Source organism: Leopardus geoffroyi, chromosome C1 (assembly GCF_018350155.1).
Source record: "Leopardus geoffroyi isolate Oge1 chromosome C1, O.geoffroyi_Oge1_pat1.0, whole genome shotgun sequence".
Classification (NCBI taxonomy): Eukaryota; Metazoa; Chordata; class Mammalia; order Carnivora; family Felidae; genus Leopardus; species Leopardus geoffroyi.
In genome coordinates, this window is record NC_059328.1 from 138,288,254 (window position 1) to 138,312,382 (window position 24,129).

The 24,129-nt window shown below is 35.2% G+C and overlaps 1 long non-coding RNA gene across 2 annotated transcripts in view; it reads left to right on the plus strand.

Annotated features, from left to right (window-relative positions):
- Window positions 1-862: 862 nt before the first annotated feature.
- LOC123598901 overlaps window positions 863-24,129 on the plus strand; it is a 40,568-nt gene continuing 17,301 nt past the window's right edge. For both annotated transcript variants that reach the window (XR_006712869.1, XR_006712868.1), the window contains exons 1-2: window positions 863-982; window positions 16,941-17,069. This is a non-coding gene — a long non-coding RNA (uncharacterized LOC123598901). The remainder of the gene's footprint in view (window positions 983-16,940; window positions 17,070-24,129) is intronic.

A 24,129-nucleotide genomic window follows, 5' to 3' on the forward strand; every position in this document is an offset into this window, starting at 1 on the left:
ATCTTATGGATTTGTATATCTAGTGTAATTGATGTTTGAGATAGCACAGAATGACATAATCCAGTCTAGATCTTCTTTGTCTTAATTTTGTTTTTTCAAATGCAAAATTTTTCTTCACTTCAGGTTTTAAAGGACAATTAGCCTTTGACAATGTTCACCTCCGTGCTAAGTAGCATTTATTTTTAATGTCCATTAACAAAACTAAAATCAGAATAATTATGTGAAAGAGATGAATAATGTTTCCCCTTTAGAGAGGAAAAAATCCCATGTAGAGTCTATGGAAATAGTTACTGTTTCTAACTGAAAACCTAGTTTGTTATGCACTTGAGGACAAATTCTAAAAGGCATATGAAGAACAGGTGAAGCTTTTTAAGTTCGTTATTTACTATGAGCTCTTAAAGAAATGTGCAGTTCAAGAGGGTTATTGGAGCCAGTTACAGAAACGAAGCTCTACCAACAGCTTTCTAATTGAATCTCAAAAGACTGTAATTGTGTTCCACTCTGTAGTCAGCCTCCATTCCATGCGGCTACAGTCGGTTGTAGGTAATCAGATTACTCATGGGTTACTGCCTGAAGCCTGCAGGAGAGTGCCAAGAGTAAGAAGGCAACGTGTTGTAGGGTTAATGAAGCTTAATATGGTGCCAATATCACACTGAGCCATTGCCTACAGAGTGAGAAAGGATTATATCCCATGTTAATATGCCATTTGACCCGTGCCAGAGAAGCAGTCTAAATCACTGAATAAGTATGTAAGTCACCACTGAGAAGTGTTTGCCATGCCAGCTCTCATTGCTGTGAAAACAAGTTGTTCCTTAGCTTGTGAATTTTAACTTTGGTGCTCTTTAAATTACAGTTTCAACATTGGCGCCTAACATCCCTGGAAAGGCCATATCGACATGAGTCTCTAAATTGGAGCCAATGCAAGGAAACTCACATGCTTTTCTTCTGTTTGATCAAAACTTCTCTGGAGAATAAATCTAAGGTCAATGTACTGTAATTTCTTAACATCCATCAATCATGTTTGAATATTTCTCCAAACTTGACTTTTACAGAGATGTTTAGGTCCTCTTAAGCCTTTGGATTCTAACTGCTAATTAAGGTTTTGGCCAAATGATGCCCCAAACTATATCTCTGCAAGAGGTGAAAAAAGCTCAAAGAATTGATAGAATAGCAAACATTATTTCCATTTGTACTGCAAAAGCTCAGCCTCATAACAATAGAACAGTAGAACCTACACTCTAAATTCTCCTTATTCCCTAAAGTGTTCTTGATGTATTAGGATGAGAACGAAGGGACTCTCAATGGTGTAATTAATTCACTGAGAAACAGTTCTATTAGAAAATCTTGATTATGTTCTTAAATTCATGAATAATAAGAATTTAAAAAAACAGAATTTAGGATTTTATTTCTAAACCAAATTCTATACAATTTTCTACATGTTAATTTAGGTCACTTACAAAATTTTTTTAATACTTTTTCAAACCCTAGGTTATAGAAGCAAAAGATTAATATAAGTTAAAAAGATTCCAGAAAAGTGTAATATTTTGTTAATGTTTTCTTCTTGTACTCCTTTTATTTATTGTTTACAATAGAAAATACACATAGAGGATGTAAATTCCATCTTTTTGCAAAAGATGCAAAAAATATAATAGGAAAAGCAAGTATAGGTCCCATTTTTACTATAATTAGTTTGTGTATTTTTTCAGAAATATTCCATTCGTATACCTGCACGTGTCCATCTTTGTATTTAGTATCTATGAGTCTAACTGTATGTGCTTTTAAGTAAGTATATACATAAACTCAGTTTTTTGATTTTACATTATAGGGATTTATACTTAATCAGTTTTTTTTTTTTTTTAACAAAATACGACTTAAGGGCAAAAAACTTGTACAATTTCATAAGTTTTTACATAATATACAGCCAAGTAACTAGATTATTTCCAGAACTTCAGAAGTTTCATTTTGTAGCCTCCTAATCAGTAGTTATCAAAAAATTCATATTAATGGTATAATATAGTATATGTTTTTTGTGTCTATATTCCTTCATTCAACATTATGCTCGTGAATTTATCCATGCTGTTGTGTAAGCACTAGTTCATTTCTTTTAAAGAGTGTTTTTAAGAGCAGTTTTAGGTTCATGGAAAAATTGAAGGGAAGGTAGAGATTTCCCATATACCTCCTGCCCCCACTTATGTGTAGCCTCCCCCATTATCAACATGCTCTGCCACATCGACAGAGTTGTTACAATTGATGAATCTACAGTGACATATCAATCATAACGACCCCAAGTTCATATCTTATGTTAGGGAGTTCATTCATTAAAAATTTTTTTTAATGTTTATTTTTGAGAGAGCAAGAGAACAGGGGAGGGGTAGAGAGAGGGGAGACAGAGGATCTGAAGCAGGCTCTGTGCTAACAGCAGAGAGCCCAATGTAGGGCTTGAACTCACAAACCATGAAATCATGACCTGAGCTGAAGTCAGACACTTAACTGACTGAGCCACCCAGGTACCCCTCATTCATTTTTCTTATCTAATATTCTATTCCTATCCTAAAATTGGCATTTGGCTGTTTCTAAACAAGGGCTATGATGAATGAAATTATGAATATTATTTTACATGTCTCTTGTTAGACAATTAAAATTACTGGGTCATAGGGTAAATTTGTTTACCTTTAGTATATACTGGTAGTTTACCAAAGTGATTGTAACACTACACATCAAACCAGCACTGTTTAAGGGTTCCAATTACCCTACATTCTTGTGAAGACTCGGTGGTGTCAGTTCCTTCAATTTTATGTCTTGATGGGTCTTATAAGAGCTTTAATTTGCAATTCCCTAATAATTGCCAATGCTAAGCAACTTTTTACATGTTTATTGAAAATTTGAGTATCTTCTTTTGTGGAGTGCCTATTTAAATATTTGCTCATTAAAAAAAATCATTGTCTGTATTTTTTTCTTTAGTTTTATGAACACATTATATAGTCTACTTACAAGTGCATGGTAAATTGTATAGGTAGCAAATACATCCACCCATTAACTCTTGATATTGTTGTCTTTTGATATATAATTCTTGGTAATTTCTTTTTAAATACTTATCGAAGTATGATCATCTGTATATTGAAAATGTACAATTGATACCATTTAACATATGTTAATAATAATGAAGCCATCACTGCAAGGTATATAATACACACATTCATCACCTCCAAAATTTCCTTCCTACTCATCAAAATGCATTCTTCCCTCCCTTTACTCATATCTACAGACTACCACCAATGTGCTTTCTCTCACTATGTATTAATTTGTATCTTCTAGAATTTTATATAAAAGGAATTGTGAAATATGTACTCTTCTATTTTTGGTTTCTTGCACCTAACACAGTTGCTTTAAGATTCAACCATGTTATTACACGTAACACTAGTTCTTTACTTTTTATTTCTGAGTAGTATTCCACAATTTGTTTAACCATCTGGTACACATTTTGTTTCCAGTGTTAACTACTATAAAGGTTCTATGAATAATTATAAACAAGTGTTTGAGTGGATATAAGCTCATGTTTATTATAGGTAAATACCTAGGATAAAAAATGGCTGGGTTATATGGTATATGTTTAAATTTTTTTAACTGCCAATCTGTTTTCCAAAATAGTTGTGCCATTTTATATTCCCATATGTAGTATATAACAGTTCTAGCTGCTCAACATTGGTGCCAGCACCTAATATGATCAGTCCTTTTAAAATTGTAGCCATTCTATGTGAGACAGGAAACCATCAAAACCTTAGAGGAGAAAGCAGGAAAAGACCTCTCTGACCTCAGCCGTAGCAATCTCTTACTCGACACATCCCCAAAGGCAAGGGAATTAAAAGCAAAAGTGAATTACTGGGACCTTATGAAGATAAAAAGCTTCTGCACAGCAAAGGAAACAACCAACAAAACTAAAAGGCAACCAACGGAATGGGAAAAGATATTTGCAAATGACATATCGGACAAAGGGCTAGTATCCAGAATCTATAAAGAGCTCACCAAACTCCACACCCGAAAAACAAATAACCCAGTGAAGAAATGGGCAGAAAACATGAATAGACACTTCTCTAAAGAAGACATCCGGATGGCCAACAGGCACATGAAAAGATGTTCAGCGTCGCTCCTTATCAGGGAAATACAAATCAAAACCACACTCAGGTATCACCTCACGCCAGTCAGAGTGGCCAAAATGAACAAATCAGGAGACTCTAGATGCTGGAGAGGATGTGGAGAAACGGGAACCCTCTTGCACTGTTGGTGGGAATGCAAATTGGTGCAGCCGCTCTGGAAAGCAGTGTGGAGGTTCCTCAGAAAATTAAAAATAGACCTACCCTATGACCCAGCAATAGCACTGCTAGGAATTTATCCAAGGGATACAGGAGTACTGATGCATAGGGGCACTTGTACCCCAATGTTCATAGCAGCACTCTCAACAATAGCCAAATTATGGAAAGAGCCTAAATGTCCATCAACTGATGAATGGATAAAGAAATTGTGGTTTATATACACAATGGAATACTACGTGGCAATGAGAAAAAATGAAATATGGCCTTTTGTAGCAACGTGGATGGAACTGGAGAGTGTGATGCTAAGTGAAATAAGCCATACAGAGAAAGACAGATACCATATGGTTTCACTCTTATGTGGATCCTGAGAAACTTAACAGGAACCCATGGGGGAGGGGGAGGAAAAAAGAAAAAAAAAAAAAAAAGAGGTTAGAGTGGGAGAGAGCCAAAGCATAAGAGATTGTTAAAAACTGAGAACAAACTGAGGGTTGATGGGGGGTGGGAGGGAGGAGAGGGTGGGTGATGGGTATTGAGGAGGGCACCTTTTAGGATGAGCACTGGGTGTTCTATGGAAACCAATTTGACAATAAATTTCATATAATAAAAAAATAAATACATAAAATAAAATAAAATTGTAGCCATTCTAATAAGGATCAAGGGATACATCAGCAGGACTTAATTTGCATTCCCTAAACTCAGTTGGTGTTAAGTGTATTTTCTTATTTAATTTAATTTATTTTGAGAGAAACAGAGACTGTGCAAATGGGGGAGGGGCAGAGAGAGGGAGAGAGAGAGAGAATCCCAAGCAGGCTCTGTGCTGTCAGCATGGAGCCTGATGTGGGGATCAATCCCACGAACTGTGAGATCATGACCAGAACCAAAATTGAGAGTTGGATGCTTAACTGACTGAGCTGCCCAGGCACCCTGGTTAAATGTATTTTCATGTGCTTATTTGCCATATGTTTATTTTCTTTTACTTTTTAAACAATTTTAACGTTTATTTATTTTTGAGAGACAGAGAGAGCATGAGCAGGGAAGGGCAGAGAGAGAAGGAGACCTGAGAATCTGAAGCAAGTTCCAGGCTCTGAGCTGTCAGCACAGAGCCTGATGAGGGGCTGGATCTCACAAACTGCAAGATCATATCCTGAGTCAAAGTTGGACGCTTAACTAACTGAGCCACCCAGTTGCCCCTATTTATTTTCTTTTAATGAAATGTCTTCAAATCTTCTGTCCATTTTGAATTGGCTTGTGGGTAGTCTTGTCTTAATTCTTTGCAAATTCCACATATAAGTCCTTTGTCAGAGATGTGATTTGCAAGTATTTTATCCTAGTTGGTTGCCTGCTGTTTCATTTTCACAACAGTAGCTTTGCTTTTTATTTTTATTTTTAAATTATTTTTTATTAATTATATTTTAATTCCAGTATAATTAACATAGTGTCATTTTTGTTTCAGGTGTACAATGAGAAGTGCTCATTGTAATAAGTGTACTCCTTAATCCCCATCACTTATTTAACCTTCCTCCTCTCTGTTAACCATCGGTTTGTTCTCTGTAGTTAGGAGTCTTTTTCTTGGTTCTCTCTCCTTCTCTCTCTTTTTGCCTTGGCTCATTTGTTTGATTTCTTAAATTCTACATATGGGTGAAATCATATGGTATTTATCTTTCTCTGATTTATTTCACTTAACATTATACTTTCTAGTTCCATCTCTGTCATTGCAAATGGAAAGATTTCATTTGTTTTTAGGGCTGAACAATATTCCACTGTGTATATGTAACACTTCTTTATCCATTAATCTATCAATGGACACTTGGGCTGCTTCCAAAATGTGACTATTGTAAATGATGCTGCAATTAACATAGGGGTGCATTTATCCCTTTGAATTAGAGTTTTTGTACTTTTAAGGTAAATACCCAGTAATACAATTACTGGATCATAGGGTAGTTCTATTTTTAACTTTGAGAAACCTCCATGCTGTTTTCCACAGTGGCTACACCAGTTTGCATTCCCACCAACAGTGCTCGAGGGTTCTTTTTTCTCCACATCCTCACTAAGACTTTTTTCCTGTGTTTTGATTCTAGTCATTCTGACAGCTGTGAGGTGATATCTCATTGTAGTTTTGATTTACATTTCCCTAATAATGACTGATGTTGAGCATCTTTTCATGTGTCTGTTAGCCATCTGTATGTCTTCTTGGAGAAATATCTCTTCATGTCTTCTGCCCATTTTTAAATTGGATTATTTGGTTTTGGAGTGTTGAGTTGCATTATTTTTTTCTATATTTTGGGACTAACCTTTTACTGGATATATCATTTGCAAATATCCTCTCCCATTCAGTAGGTTGTCTTTCAGTTTTTTTTATTATATCCTTCACTGTGCAAAAGTTTTTTTTTTATTTTTTTTTATTTTGGTGTAGTCCCAATAGTTTATTTTTGCTTTTATTTCCCTTGTCTCATGTGATGTTTCTACAAAAATGTTGCTATGGCTGTTGTCAGAGACATCACTGCCTGTGCTCTCTTCTAAGATTTTTATGGTTTCATGCCTCACATATAGGTCTTTACTCCATTTTGAGCTCGTTTTTGTGTATGATGTAAGAAAGTGGTTCAATTTCATTCTTTTGCATGTGGTCGACCAGTTTTCCCAACACTATTTGTTGAAGAGAATCCATCTTTTCCCCATAGGATCTTCTTTACTCTTTTGTCAAAGATTAACTGACCATATTATTGTGAGTTTATCTATAAGTTTTCTATTGTGTTTAATTGGTCCACGTGTCTACATTTATGCCAGTCGCATACTGTTTTGATTACCACAGCTTTGTAATATAACTTGATGCCTGGAATTGTGATACCTCCATTTTTCTTCTTTTTCAAGATTGCTTTGGGCATTCAGGGTCTTTTGTGGTTCCATACAAATTATAGGATTATTTGTTATAGTTCTTTGAAAAATGCTGTTGGTATTTTAATAGGAATTGCATTAAATGTGTAGATTGCCTTTGGTAATATAAACATTTTAACAATATTTTTTTCTTCCAACCCATTGTATAGAATGTCTTTTCATTTTTTTGTTGTTGTTGTTGCTTTCAATTTATTTCATCAGAGTTTTATAGTTTTCAGAGTACAGGTCTTCCATCTCTTTGGTTTTTTGTAGATATTTTATTATTTTTCATGCAATTGTAAATGGGAGTGTTGTCTTAATTTCTTTTTTTCTTTTTTTTTTGCTGCTTCATTATTAGTGCATAGAAATGCAACATATTTCTGTATATTGATTTTATATCCTGTGACTTTACTGAATTCATTTATCAGTTTTAGTACTTTTTTGGTGGAGTCTTCAGGGTTTTCTATGTATATAATCTGTCATCTACAAATAGTGAAAGTTTTAATTTCTTCCTTAACAATCTGGATTTTTTTTTTTCTTTCTGTGTCTGATTATTCTGGCTGGAACTTCCAGTACTGTGTTGAATAAAAGTGGTTAAGAGTAGACATCCTTGTCTTGATCCTGATCTTAGGGGGAAAGCTCTGAATTTTCCCCCATTGAGTATGATGTTTTATGTGGGTTTTTCATATAAGGCCTTTATTATGTTGAGGCATGTTACCTCTAGACTGACATTGTTGAAGTTGTTTATCATGAATGGATTTTGTATTTTGTCAAATAATTTTTTTCTCCAAGTATTGAAGTGATCTTATGGTTTTTATCCTTTCTCTTCTTGATGTGATGTATGATGTTGATTTATTGATTGAACCACACTTACATCCCAGGAAAAAATCCCACTTGATCATGGTAACTGATTTTCTTAGTGTATTATTGGATTTGGTTTGCTATTATTTTGTTGAGGATTTGTATATCTGTGTTCGTCAGAGATACTGGCCTGTAGTTCTCTTTTTTTGTGGTGTCTTTATTTGTCTTTGGTATCAGGGTGATACTGGCTTCATATAATGAATGTGGAAGTTTTCTTTCCTCTTCTAATTTTAGGAATAGTTTGCAAATAATAGGTGTTAAGTCTTCTTTAAAAGTTTGGTAGAATTTGCCTGCGAAGCCATCTGGTCCTGTTGGGAGTTGTTTGATTACTGATTCAATTTCATGTCTGGTAATCAGTCTGTTCAAATTTTCTTTTTCTTCCTGGTTCAGTTATGGTAAGTTATATGTTTCTAGGAATTCACCCATTTGTTCTACATTGTCTAATTTGTTGGCATATAATTTTTCATAATACTATATTACAGTTGTTTGTATTTCATTTGTGATTTTGAGTTCTCCTTTTTTCTTTTCTTTTTCTTTTTTTTGTGAGTCTGGCTAGAGATTTATCAATTTTGTTATCTTTTCATAAAAGCAACTCCTGGTTTCACTGATCTGTTCTGTTGTTTTTTAGTTTCTATGTCATTTATTTCTACTCAATCTTTGTTTCCTTCGTTCTGCTGGTTTGGGGTTTCATTTGTTCTTTTTTTTTTTAGCTCTTTTAGGTGTGAGGTTAGGTTGTTCATTTGAAAATTTTCTGGCATTTGAAGGCAGCTTCTACTACTATAAACCTGCTTCTTTGAACACCTTTTGCTGCATCCTAAAGATTTTATGTTGTGTTTTCATTGTCTCCATGTAATTTTTTATTTCTTCTTTGATTCCTTGGTTGATACATTCATTGTTTAGTAGCATGTTACTTAACCTCCATGTATTTGTGCTCTTCCCAGATATTTACTTGTGGTTGATTTCTAGTTTCATAGCATTGTGGTCAGAAAAGATGCATGGGATGACTTCAATCTTTTTGAATTTGTTGAGACTTGCAGCCTAATATGTGGTCTATTCTGGAAAATGTTCCATATGCACTTGAAAAGAATGTGTCTTCTGCTGTTTTAGGATGGAATGTTCTGAATATATTTAAGACCATGTGGTCCAGTGTGTCATTCAAAGCCACTGTTGCCTTGTTGATTTTCTGTTTTGGTGATATGTTCATTGATGTAAGTAGGGTGTTAAGATCTCCTATTATTGTATTATTATCTATTCCTTTATGTTTGTTATTAGCTGTTTTATGTATTTGGGTGCTTTCAGGTTGGGTGCATAAATATTCACAACTGTATCCTCTTCTTAGATTTATCCTTTATTATTATATAGTGGCCTCCTTTGTCTCTTGTTACATTCTTAGTTTTAAAATTTATTTTGTCTGATATAAGTACTGCTACCTCAGCTTTGTTTTGACCTTCATTTGCATGACAAATATTCATCCATCCCCTCACTCTCAATCTGCAGGTTGTCTTTAGGTCTGAAATGAGTCTCTTAAGCAGCATATAGATGACTCCTGGGTTTTTTTCTACTCTGTCTCATTATGTCTTTTGATTATAGTGTTTAGTCTATTTATATTAAAAGTAATTATTGATATGTATGATACATGTGTTCATTGCCATTTTGTTACTTTTTTGTGGTGTTTTTGTAACTTTCTCTGACCATTCTCTTGCTCTCTTTCATGATTTATTGGCTTTTTTTAGTAACTACTACGATTTCATTTTCTTTATTCTTTGCATATAAATTACTGGGTTTTGATTTGCAGTGACTATTCAATTTGTATTTAACATGTATGTTAAGTTGATGGTCACTTAAGATTTTTTTGGTTTTGATTTTCTTTCTTTTTTTTGTTCTTTTTTTGTTTTTTGGGTTTTTTTGTTTGTTTTGTTTTTTGTTTTTGTTTTTTTTTGTGTGTGTGTGTTTTTTGAGGAGAGAATGCGTGAGTGAGGGAGAGAAGTGGAGTGGGTGGGAGAGAAGAGAAAAGAAAGAGAAGAGACTCTTAAGCAGGCTCCACACTAAGGGCAGAGCCCGACATGGGGCTCTATCCTATGACCCTGGGACCATGACCTAAGCTGAAATCAAGAGGCAGATGCTCAACTGACTGAGCCACCCAGGTGCCCTGCTCCAGTTCTTTACTCCCTTCCCCCTCTGTTTTAGGTATATGGTGTCCTATTTTACATCATTTTATTTTGTGAATCTCTTGACTGATTTTTATAGATATACTTATTTTTACTGTGTTTATGCTTCTAAATTTTTATGCTCTCATGGTTTTTCCTTTATACTCAGAGTACCCTTTGATATTTCTTGTAGGGTAGGCTGGTTTAGTGGTCATAAACTCCTTTAGTTTTTGTTTGTCTTTCTCTCCTTTTCTGACTGAGAATCCTACTGTATATTCTTGGCTGCAGATTTTTCCATTTCAGCATTTTGAATATGTCATGCCACTCCCTTCTGGCCTGCAAAGTTTCTGCTGAATAAACTTGTGGACTTTCCCTTGTATGTAAGTGTCATCTTTCTTGTTGCTGCTTTCAATTTTTTTCTTTATCACTGTTTGCCATTTTAATTACTATGTGTCTTGGTGTGGACCTCCTTGGGTTGATTTTGTTGGGGCATCTCTGTGCCTCTTGTATCTAGATATCTGTTTCCCTCCCCAGATTAGGGAAGTTTTAAGCTATTATTTTTCTTCAAATAAATTCTCTTCCTCCTTTCTTTTCTGTGATCCGTATAATGCACATATTATACTTGTTGGAGTTACTGATTTCCCTAAGTCTTTTCTTATTTTGTATAATTCTTTATTCTCTCATTTGGTCAACTTGATTACTTTCATTATTCCATCTTTCAGGCCATTAATTCATTCCTTTGCTTCATCTAGCCTGCTATTTATTCTATTACATGTATTTTTAATTTCATTTATTATGATCTTCATCTGATTGGCTTTTTAAAAAAATATTTTTAAAAAAACCTCATTGATGTTTTCTATGATTTTCTCAAGTCCAGTGAGTAACTTTATGTACTTTAAATTCTCTATCTGGCATATTGCATATATCACTTCACTTGGGTCTCTTGCTGTGGTTTTGTTCTGTTCCTTCATTTGGGACATATTTCTCTGTCTTCTCATTTTGTCTAATGCTTTGATTCTTTGTGATAGGAAAGTCAGCCATGTCTCTTGCCCTTGAAGATGATAGGTTTATGAAGAAGAGGTTCATTAGTGCCCTGCAGTCCAGTGTCCCGTTTTCTAGGAGCTGGCATTTCAGGGAGTATTTCCTATGTGTGTTGCATGTGCCCTACTGTTTAGTCCTGGCTGCTTTTTCCTTCAGTCCAGTTGTCTGCAGAGGTTCTCTTCAACTGTAGTGGGCAGCTCCCTACCATGTGGAGCATGTTGTAACAAGGTATGTGCTGGTCTGCTTCATAATGTGCCCTGCCACCACTGCCATCAGACCTGAGCCCCTCCCCCCCCCCCCCCCCCCCCCCCCCCGCCTGCCGCAAAAGTTGTGGGTGTAGATGCAGTGTTGGTGAGGTTTGTGCTGGTCTTCTGGGGGAAGAAGCCACATTAGTAGAACTGAGGAAAGCATGATTTGGAAGGGTGGATCTACTAAAGCACAGGGGTTCAGGGCTTGGTGTAAGCAAGTTAGACAGGTGCCTGCCAGCTCCTTTGTTCCTGGAGCAGTCCCCTGTGATCCCTACCTCTTTTGACCACTCTCTGAGATGAGTAAATCACTCTCCCTACTATCTACTTCCAGAGTTTTTCAAACTGACTCTTCCATGTTGTATCTCTGCTGCTGTTTGTCATGCTATCTCTTTAAGGGTAAGGATTCTATTTCCTAATTCCCTCTGGCCTCTCCCAGAGCTGAGTCCACCAGTTTTTAAAACTCTAAGCTTTCAGTTCCACTGATTGTCAGAAATCATGAGATTTGGTCCCTTTTACTTTCAATGTCAAATGTTATGGGGTTTTATTTCTGCTGTGCAGGTTCCCTGGTGTGGTAGCCTGTTTTTTTGCCCTTTTCCACAGCACCACCAGTTCCTGCATTAATGCAGATGGCTAAGGTCTGTTTTGCTCCCAAACAGCATCTTTGCTCTTTTGCCTTCTTCAATGTCACCTCTTCTCTACCTTTTAGTTGTGGAGTTTGTTCTGCCAGTCTTTGGGTCACTTTCTACATTATTTATGCTGATACTACTTGTATCAGGGGGACAGTATGGGCTTAGAGTCCTCCAACTCTGCCATCTTCCCAGCCTCTTAGTTCTCCACAATCGTAGCATTAGAAGAGCATAAGTTTTCTCCTGCTGAAGAGCAATTTCTTGATTTTATTATTTAATAATTCTTGCTTTTTATGTCTTATTTAAGAAACCTTTGCCAAATCCAAAGTTTCTAAGATATTATACAATATTTTCTACTAGAAATTTTATAAACTTAGCTCTTAGATCCATAATTATGCGATGGTATGTCCTCTGATGTAAGTAAAGGTCAAAGTTTTATTTATGTAACTATGTTGTTGTTACCAAATTGTTCCAGTTTGTTGAAAATGATAATTTCCCCAATTAAATTGTTTTGGCATCTTTGTAAAAAAAAATGCCTGTATATGTGTGTCTATTTTGGCATCCTATACAGTTCTAATAATCCATATTTAGTTACTATAGCTTTACAAGTCTTGAAATTAGATAAATTATCTTAAAAGGGTTTTTCTTGAATATTCTAAGTCTTTTGTATTTCTACAAATATTTGATAATCAGTTTTCTGATTTCTACAAAAAAGAGCCTGATTCTATTTTTATTGGGTTTGTATTGAATCTGCAGAAGAATTTGGGTAAAATTGTCATGTTAATAATATTGAATCTTCTGATCAATGAACAAGGTATATCACCTTAACTAATTTAGGTCATCTTTAATCTTTCAGAAATATTGAATAATTCTTAGGGTAGAAATTGTTCACACCTTTTTGCCAAATTTATACCTAAGTATTTCCTATTCTTAACGTTACTATCAGCGGTATTTTTAATGTTAATTTATGATTGCTTGTCACTAGTATATAGAAAAATAATTGATTTTTCTATAATGGCCTAATATTCTGTAATTCTAACTTTATTCTATTAGTATTTTGGTATATTGCTTCAGATTTTCTTTGTAGACTATTACGTAATCTGAGAATAAAGATGGCTTTACTTCTTTTTCAATCTGGATTTTTCTTGCCTCTTATTACATTGAATAAACCCTCCATCACAGTACTGAATAGAAGTGTTGAGGGTGGGCATCCTTGCTTTTTTCCTGGTCTTAGGTGAAAAACATTTATGTTTCAACAAAATGATGTTAGCTTTGGCATTTTCATAAATAATCTTTGTCAGATTAAGGGAGTTCCTCACTATTTCTACTTTTAGGATTTTTTATGTGTATGCTGCATTTTCTGAAATGCTTTTCTGCAAAATTAGATGATTATATGGCCTGTTAATATGCATTTCACAGATTCTTCAAACATCAAACCAAACTTGCATTCATGGAATAAATCTCATTTGGTCATGATGTAGTATCATTTTTATATAGCGTTGGATTTCTTTGCTAAAGTTTTGTTAAGAATTTATTCATGTCAGGCGCCTGGGTGATTCAGTCTGTTGAGTGTCCCACTTAGGCTCAGGTCATGATCTCATGGTTCGTGGATTCGAGCCCTGCATAGGGATCTGTGCTGACAGCTCAGAGCTGGAGCTGCTTTGGGTTCTGTGTCATCCTCTCTATGCCCCTCCCTTGCTCCACTCTGTCTGTCTATCTCTCTCTCAAAAAATAAATAATCATTAAATAATTTTTTTTAATTTATTCATGTCTAAAGGATATTGTTCTGCAGTTTTCTTGTTATGTCTTTTTGTGTTTTGTTCCTAGACTCATAGGAAGAATTTCTTTCTCTTCAATTTTCTGAAAGTGTTTGTATAGAATTGGTATTATGTCTTTATTTGTTCAGTGTTATTCATTAGCGAAATGGAAATAATTTTACCTAAAGATTTAATTATTTTAACAGGTATAGAACTATTCAGATTTCCTATTTCATTTTGAGTGAGCTTTGGTAATATGTGTATGTTAAGATACATGCTATTCATCTAAGTTACTGAACTTACAAGCGTAGAGTTTATGATAATTTTTTATTTTTTAAACTTCTGTAAGATGTATAAAGACTATCACTGTCTGATTTATGATCTTCACAATTCTTTTTATTTCCTGTCAGTCTGGCTAGGGGGGGTTATTAATTTTTAGATTCTTTCAAAAAATTAGCTTGTGGGGTGCCTGGGTGGCTCAGTCGGTTGGGTGTCTGACTTCAGCTCAGGTCATGATCTCACGGTTCGTGGATTTGAGCCCCGTGTCGGACTCTTTGCTGACAGCTCAGAGCCTGGAGCCTGGAGCCTGGCTCAGATTCTGTGTCTCCCTCTGTCTCGGCCCCTCCCCTACTCATGCTCTGTCTCTCTCTGTCTCTGTCTCAAAAATAAATAAACATTAAAAAAATTAGCTTGTGATATTATTTTTAATTGTTTATTTTTTGTTTTCAATTTTATTTCTTCTCAAAAATTCCCTTTATTTATGTTTACTTTGGGTCTAAATTTTTTTTCTGGTTTCTTTCAGTACAAGCTTAGGTTTTTGAGTTAACACCTTTCTTCTTTTCTAATATAGACATATAATGCCATAAAAATTTCCTCTAGGGACTGTTTTATATATAACCTACATATTTTGATTTTTCATTTTTAATCTGTTTTAAATAATTTCTAATTTTCCTTTTATGTTTTTCTCTATTCTGGTGGGTTATTTAGGAGTGTGTTGTTTTGGGGCACCTGGGTAGCTCAGTCAGTTAAACGTCTGACTTTGGCTCAGGTCATGATCTCGTAGTTCATGAGTTTGAACCCTGTGTCAGACTCTGTGCTGACAGCTCAAAGCCTGGAGCATGCTTCAGATTCTGTGTCTCCCTCTCTCTCTGCCCCTCCCCTACTCGTGCTGTCTCCCTCTCTCTCTGTCTCAAAAGTAAATAAACATTTTTTAAAAAGTGTGTTGTTTAGTTCCCACTTAGGAAGTTTTTAGATGTCCTTCTCTTACAGATTTATAATTCTATTGTGATCAGAGAGCACACTCTGGACTATTTTAAAGAGTTTTTTTAACCTTTACTAAGAATTGTTTTATGGCCTAACATGACATCTTTAAAACAATTTTGTCTCCATTTGAAAAAAAAATGTGTATTCTGCTGCTGGGTGAAGTGTTCTATAAATGTCAATTATATCAGGTTGATTGATAGTGTTGTTCATGTTTTCAATATCTTTACTAATTTTCTGTCTATATATTCTGTCAGATATTGAGAGAAAGATTTGAAATCTCCAACTGTAATTGCAGATTTGCCTATTGTACTTTGTAGTTCTACCAGATTTTCTTCATGTATTTTGAAACTGTTATATACATAACCTATGAGGATTTTTATGTACTCTTGATAAATTGACCCACTTATCATTATTAAATGATCCCTCTTAGCCCTGGCAGTATTCTTTGCTCTGAAGCATACTTTGATATTAATATAGCTTCTGCAATTTTCTCTTTGCTGCTGTTAGCAGGGGTATATCAATTTTTTTAGACTAAGGCTCAATATCCTTTTTCTGTTGAGGATCAATAATAAATATTTGGAGCTATTACTGATGCTTTGGTTTCATTGGCTAAGTCCTCTGTATGGGAAATGCATTTGTTGAGGGGCACAGGTTGCATGTTCTACAAATAGGAGTGGCAATATTTCACCTCTGCTTTCATACTGTAGATATGAATTTTTCCAGATCTCCTTTTACTTCCCATTTCACAATATATCTCATTATATCTCCTTTGTTTGCTACTGGAGTTCCTGCTTTCAGTGATCAGGCACCATCAAGGTGGTTAAACCCTCCACATGTCCATATAGCCCATGGGTTATTTACAATCCTTGCCAGTATAAAGACTAACACAGTTATTCCTTTTCCCCTGCCTTCTGCTCCTCTCCAAAACTCTTTCAGTCTTGCAAAAATAGATATAGAAGGAAGATCAGAAATTCCCTTGCAAAAGCAGGTTGCCCAGTTTAAGAAAACATGCCAATCATCCCTTCTTGTGACCACTCAACATTTACAAGTAAATCTTTTTGAGCCCTTCTCACTTGATTTGGGAAAAGGATTTGAGAAGATACCCTTTCATTTCCACTCTGAGCAAGGAGGAAAAAAGTCCGATATTCCATTTCTAACTTAATGATCCAGGACTCAGATAACTTTTTTGGATACCTGCCCAAACACTCCCAATTATTGACATAAAAGGAAGAGGTGACTAGCATAGCAGAGCCATTCAGCTGTTGCTAGATAAGTCCTGAGAAGGGTATGACCCCAGTTGTTTTTCAGCTCTATTCTTAATATGAAATAATTAAATCCCCCCTTTTTCCTTAGCTTTACATCCTGTTACCAATTCTGAGAAAAAAGTCGCAAGCAACACACTTGAAAAATAAAACAACAATAATTGCATACTATGCACCCCGCTCCTTTTTATTTTTAACATGCATTGGAGACTATTCCAGGCCCGCCTCCCTCTGCGTGTGTGTGTGTGTGTGTGTGTGTGTGTGTGTGTATCCCTGTTCAGTTACTTAAAGGTATAAAAAAGTTACACCAAACTTAATGGCATAAAACAGCAATAATTTTATTACTTTTATCTCTTTGAGTTCTGGAAGTTGACAGAGATTAGTTCTTGGGTATTCTTATGTTGCTGTCAGATAGTAACCATGAGCCATAGTTCAAGGTACCATAGTTACCTTGAATGCTTCCTCCTCACATGTCTAGTGATTAATACTGATTGTTAGCTGAGATCTCAGCCGTGGTGGTCAACTTAAACACCTACAACTGACTTCTTCTACAGGCCTTGGATCATCTCACGGTATGGCAACTGGATTACAAAAGCGAGTATCTTAAGAGAGACGTGGTACAAAGGAATGACTTATGCTTGGAAATCATGCAGCTTTCTTCTGTCAGATTCTCTTTGATAAAGGTGAGTCATCAAGGCTATACATACTTAAAGACAGGGGAATTAGATGACACCTTTTGATAGAAGAATTGTCAGTCCATTCTTTGAGCCCAAATTATTTCCTCTCTTTTCACATGAGAAATATACATGCTCACTTCTGCAGTACCTCCTAAAATCTCATTTATTATACCTTCAGTCTCAGGCTGAATTTCTATGATGCTATCGTCTAAATGAGATCCAGTTGACCTTGGGTATGTTTTTCAGGAATAGCATCTTGAGTATACTGTAGATCTGAATACAGGTGATTTAAAGAAACGAATGATCTACCTCTCACCCAAAATACAGTGATGTGAGAAACATAAGTTAGATATTCTCATATAGGGAGGGAAAGAAGGGAAAAGAAAAACGGAGATATACAACAGTAACTAGTCTGTTATAATTCTGAAATCCTTAAAAGCATATGTTACCATTTCTTTGATTAGGGAATAGTTCTGCTGTCTGACAATTCTCCATAGCTCTTGGTTTTTCCCTTTGAATTGTATTTCCTTTTGCCTAAAATGTAACCTGTGACTATAACTGAATGCTCTTCTCTGCTTGCTTCCTTCCCATAGAAGTTTGGGTACACCAAGAGTACTTTTCATTTCACACCATTGCTTTCCCTTTTAGTCCAAGCTGGCAGTGTTTCTGTCAGTATGATTTTCTTAAAATTTTTATGGATTTTTCAAGCAATATTTTTAGGGTTCATGCTATTAAATAAAAGCTGTTCACATAAAAAGTTTTGAGGCAAAGTCTTTTCTACCTCCAACTCCCACTAAAGTTTCTGTGGGATAATGCCCTAAACATTATTAGAAGCCCTATTTTTTTTTAATTGAGAGAAAATGTGAAGTATGCTCTTATGTGCTCTTAGGTGGCTTTCTTGTCTACTTGAAAAGGTATATGAGGCACCACTTTAAATCCTTCTGAAGTCTTACAAACTACTTTAAAGTCATTTTTAGACCATGTTTTCCTGGCAGTGCCCTGGATCTCATCTTTGCCTGAAAGCTATTTCTTAACTTGAGAATAGTTTACCATCTACAGGGACTGGAAATGAGAAACTGTTTTATTTTAAACCAAAGTCCTGGATTCTTTATACTTAATTACTTTTTAAAAGCTCTTATTTCTTTAGCTCTTTTCTCGTATTATGATAACCAGCTGAAGAAATCAGGTGGAATATTCAAAAGTATGCCTGGAAATTTCCTTAGGCAGATTATCCAGTTCATTAGGTATATTTATTTTCCAAATTTCAAAAGGCTGTTGGTAAATTTCACACAACTACATAACCAGGGTTTCTTTTCCTCCAATTTTTTTAAATGTTTATTTACTTTTGAGAGAGAGAGCAAGCACGAGCATGATTAGAGAGAGAGGAAGACCCAGAATCCGAAGCAGGCTCCAGGCCCTGAACTCTCAGCACAGAGCCCCACGGGAGGCTTGAACCCATGGACCATGAGATCATGGCCTAAGCCAAAGTCGGATGCTTAACCAACTGAGCCACCCAGGTGCCCCTCCTCCAACTTCTGATAAGTGTTTACTCACTTTTATTTAAGTTCTCACTGACAAACTCATCAAGACATTATAACAGGCAACAAACATTTTTGCTAACAGATTGAGCCTCCTCCAGCCACTTCTCATGTCTTAGTTCCAAAGCGAAGACCCTACATTTTATGTTTAGCTATGGCATCTAATATTCTCTAGTTCTCTGTGTGGCATTAAAATATTTTCTGGTTATCCATGTATCAAAACAAACCATCTTAGACTTAATACTAGTAAATGATTGCTTTTCTATGATGCTATCTCTGAGTTCTGAGGATTGAGGTCCTAGGCGGTTCTGGCCTAGGACCTCAACTTGCAGTTATGTCTCAGAACACCTACATGACACCTCAGTGTATGGTGTCACGGGTGCAAGAGCTAATGTCCCGAGACAGAACCAGGTTAAAGTAGCGTTGCCTTTTAGGACCTGGCCTCAGAATTTGTGGAGCATCACTTCCACTGCATTCTACTTCAATTCAAAGAAAAGGAAATTAGACGCTATATCTTAATGGGAATGGTATTAAAGACTTTGCAGAAATGCTTTAAAACCTCCACAGTCCTCAGGGTGCCTGGGTGGCTCAGTCGGTTGAGCATCCGACTTCAGTTCAAGTCATGATCCTGCGGTCTGTGAGTTTGAGTCCTGCGTCAGGCTCTGTGCTGACAGCTGGGAGCCTGGAGCCTGCTTTGGATTCTGTGTGTGTGTGTGTGTGTGTGTGTGTGTGTGTCTCTATGCACCCCCCCCCCACCCGGCTCATGTTCTGTGTGTGTGTCTCTCTCTCTGTCAAAAATAAATAAACATTAAAAAAAATTGAAAAAAACCTCCACAGTCCTCTTTAATGGATATGTAGTTGTATCATATTCTTAATGTGACATTTAATTTTTTAAATTAATTTAATAAAATTGAAAAAGAGGATAAAGAACATTTTCTTTTAAATATCTTAGAATAATCTTTTCAGTAAAGCATCAGTAAAATACCAAGGGAATGTGTCTACATTTACACAACTGCAACAGAGCACTAATTAGGAGATAGGATGTCACTGACCTAAAAATGTAAAAACACAAGAAAATGTCATTTTATATCATTGTATATGAAAAAGATCCAAACAGGGTGATGATATTTTATTAAATTTCAGAGACCAGGAAGAGGGTTGTCTCCTGTCTCTCTGCCATGCTTACTGTAGCAAGTTACGTATTATTCTTAAGAAATTTTTAGAAGAAATAAAATGTATGCTACATTTGCATGAGTTGAGAGAGGAAACCAAGGTATGGGGATAATAGAGAGACCAATTTGGGCTCCAAAAAGCTGATTTATGTTAAAATAACTTTTCCATCATTTAAAGTGTTCCAAATTTAGAGAAAGCTATCAGGAGAGGTTCATTCATTAGGGAAACTTTATTTGTCATTGTGAGCTTCCATAATAAGGTTATATAAGGAAAAAGGGAAAAAAGGAATTAGCGTTTTTATCATTTATTTTTATTGAGGTATATTGATATACAATGTTTGATTAGTTTCAGGTTTACAACATAGTGATTGAACAATTTTATACATTATTCTATGCTTACCGTGATAAATGTAGTTACTCTCTGTCATCATACAAAGTTATTAGAGTAGTATTGACTATATTCCCCATGCTGTACTTTTCATCCCTGGTGACTTATTTTATAACAGGAAGTTTGCACCTCTTCATCGTCTTTGCTTACTTGGCCCATCTCCCCAACTCCCTCCTCTCTAGAAACCACACATTCTCTGTATTAGTGATATTGTTTCTGTTTTGTTCTTTTTTTAAAAAATTTGCTCATTTGTTTTTTAGATTTCAGATATAAATGAAATCATATGGTATTTGTCTTTCTCTGATTTCTTTCGCTTAGTGTAATACCCTCTATGTCCATCCATGTTATTGAAAATGGCAAGATTTTCTTCTTTATAGCTGAGTAGTACTGCATTATGTGTGTGTGGACCACATCTTTTTTTAACATTTTTTTGAGTATACAATTTTTGACACACACAATGTTACATTATTTTTAAGTGTACAGCACAGTGATTCAATATCTCCATATATTATGTGAGACTCACCACAAGGGTAGCTGTCACTGTAAAACACTACTACAATACCATTGACTGACTATGTTCCCTTTGCTGTACCTTTTATTCCTGTGACTTATTCATTCTATAGTTAGAAGCCCGGATCTCCCACCACCCTTCCCTCATTTTGCATGTTGCCTATCCCGCATTCCCTTTTTCTCTGGCAATCATCAGTTTGTTCTCTGTATTTATAATTCTGATTCTTTTTGTTTGTTTATTCATTTGTTTTAAGATTGCACACATGAGGGAAATCACATGGTATTTGCCATTCTCCATCTCAAGTTCTTTCATTTAACATAATCCCCTCTAGGTCCATCCATGTTGTCACAAAAGGCAGGATCTCATCTTTATTTATGACTGTGTTAGATTCCATTGTATGTATGTACCATATCTTCTTTATCCATTCATCTATCCATGGATACTTGGGTTACTTCCATAATTTGGCTATTGTAAATAACCCTTCAATAAATATAGGGGTGCATATATCTTTTCAAATTAGTGTTTTTATTTTCTTTGGGTAAATATCAGGGGTGGAATAATTGGATCATATGCTATTTCTATTTTTACTTATTTAAGGAAACCCCAAACTGTTTTCCACAGTGGTTGCAATAATTTATATTTCCACTGACAGTACAAAATTGTTCCCTTTTCTCCACATCCACACTAACACTTGTTATTTCTTGTCTTTTGAATACTAGTCATTCTGACCACTGCAAGGTGATAACTCACTGCAGTTTTTATTTGCATTTCCTTGATTAGTGATGTTGAGCATCTTTTCATGTGTCTGTTGGCTATCTTTATAAACTCTTTGGAATAATGTCTATTAATGTTCTCCATGTTAAATTGGATTACTTGGGAGTTTTTCTGTGTGTGTTCAGTTATAGAAGTTTTTTTAAAACATATTTTAGATATTAACCATTTATTGAATATCATTTGCAAATATCTTCTCTCATTCAGTAGGTTGCATTTTCATTTTGTTGATTGTTTCATTTGCTGTGCAAAAGCTTTTTGTTTTGGTGTAGCCCCAATAGTTTATTTTTGCTTTAGTTTCCCTTGGCTGAAGAGACATATGTATAATAAATATGTTGCTAAGGCCAGTGTTCAAGTGATTACGGCCTATGTTTTCTTTTAGGAGTTGTATGGTTTCAAATCTCACACTTAAGTCTTTAATCCATTTGAGTTTACTTTTGTGTATGGTGTAAGAAAGTGGTCCAGTTTCATTATTTTGCATGTAGCTGTCCAGTTTTCCCAGCGCCATTTGTTGAAGAGACTGTTTTTCCCTAGTGTATATCCTTGCTTCCTTTTTGTAGTTTAATTGACCATATAAGTAGGGCCTCATTCTGGTCTCTCTATCCTTTCCATTGATCTATGTGTCTATTTTTATACCAGCACCACACTATTTTGAATACTATAGCTTTGTAGTGTATCTTGATATCATGGATTGTAATACTTCAAGCTTTGTTCTTCCTCAAGATTCCTTTGTTTATTGAGAGTCCTTTCTGATTTCATACACATTTTAGGATTATTTGTTCCAGTTCTATGAGAAATACTATAGGTAATTTGATAGAGATGGCATTGAATCTCTATCTACTGAGATATCTCAATCTATCAATGTAGATTGCTTTGGGTAGTAGTGGACATTTTAACGATATTCTTCCTTTATCATAGCTAAAAAAAAAAACAAGTGTAGAGAGGATGGGAAGCCATTGAATTTGGAAACTGAAGATTCACAGGGCATATCAGACTTATTTATTTCTGAGAGAGGATAACCAAAAACTTTAGCCCTAGCCCTGTCCTACTTATGAAGCCATCTTTAATATAGAAATAACCAGCAATGGATTGTGGCCAGTGTATCTGCAACATTCCTGTCCCAGTGACAAAACAGTCACTATTTTGAGGTGGATATATCAGGTCATCTTATAGTTATGCCATTAAATTTTCACATCTTCCAATTATTCTTATCTCAATCTTAAGCTCTTTAAGCAATTTTCACATAGACTTAGTTCCCTTTATAGGTCTTGAACTTCACGGGAAGGAATGGACTACAGGGATTCCTCCCGCTTTAGTGACAGTTTTTCTCTATGAATCAATACATCAACATTGCTTATTTACAAAACATGGGTTTTGGTTAATGAAACTATGGATCAGAAAGAGAGATTCACTCACCCTATGTCAAAAACAATCTGGCTTCCAAGACTCATACACAAAACTCTGCACTGTTACGTATTGACTGGCTTGTTCCTGAGTGAACGCATAACCCGATGTCTTAAGATAAGAGTACTTAGATGCAAGCATGCATTGTTCTGAGTTGCACTTCTGTGATAGCCATCATTATCACCATTTGATATATGAGAAATGGAGGTTTGGAGAGAATAAATTGTTCCTTCTAAACTTTCTTTGTGGAGTTTTTATCATGAATAGAGGTTTTAGTTTGTCAAATGCTTTTTCTGGATCTATTGAGATGATCATATGGGGTTTATCCTTTCTCTTATTAATGTGATATAGTACATTGATTTGTGAATATTGAATCACTCTTGCATCCTGGAATAAATTCCACTTGATAGCGGTGAAAAATTGCTTTTAATGTACTGTTAAAATCAGTTTTCTCGTACTTTGTTGAGGATTTTGCATCTGTGTTAATCAGAGATATGGGTCTTCTGTTTTCTCTGTAGTGTCTTTGTCTGGTTTGGGTATCCGGGTACTGCTGGCCTCACAGAATGAATTTGGAAGTTTTCCTTCCTCTTCTACTTTTTGGAATAGTTTGAGAACAATAGATAATAACTCTAAATGTTTGATAAAATTCACCTGTGAACCCATCTGGCCTGGACTTTTGTTTGTTGGGTGTTTTTTTGATTACTGATTTAATTTCACTATTAGTAGTCAGTCTATTCAAATTTTCTATTCCTAATTCAATTTAGGAAGTTTGTATGTTTCTAGGAACTTATCCACTTATTCTAGGTTATTCAATTTATTGGCATATAAATTTTCATAGTAACTTCTGTGGTGCTGGTTGTTTCTCTTCCTTCACTTCTGATTTTATTCATTTTAGTCTTCTTTCATGATGAGTCTAAATTTCTTTTAAAAGTTTTTATCTTTTCCAAGAACCAGCTCATGGTTGAATTGATCTTTTAGGTATGTGTCTTTGTAGTCTCATATTTATTTTTGTTCTGATCTTTATTATTTCCTTCTACTAGTTTTTGGTTTTGCTCATGTTAATGTTGTTAAACAAAAAAATTTGGGGGGGGTGTTAGAATATTTGAGATTTTTTTTTATTTTTGAGGTAGGCCTATAATGCTATAAACTTCCCTCTTAGAACTGCTTTTGCTGTCTAACAGACATTTTGGACTATTGTTATTTCATTTTAGTTTGTCTCCATGTTTTTTTTTAATTTCCTTTTATCATGGTAGACCCATTTACTGCTTAATAGTAAGTTATT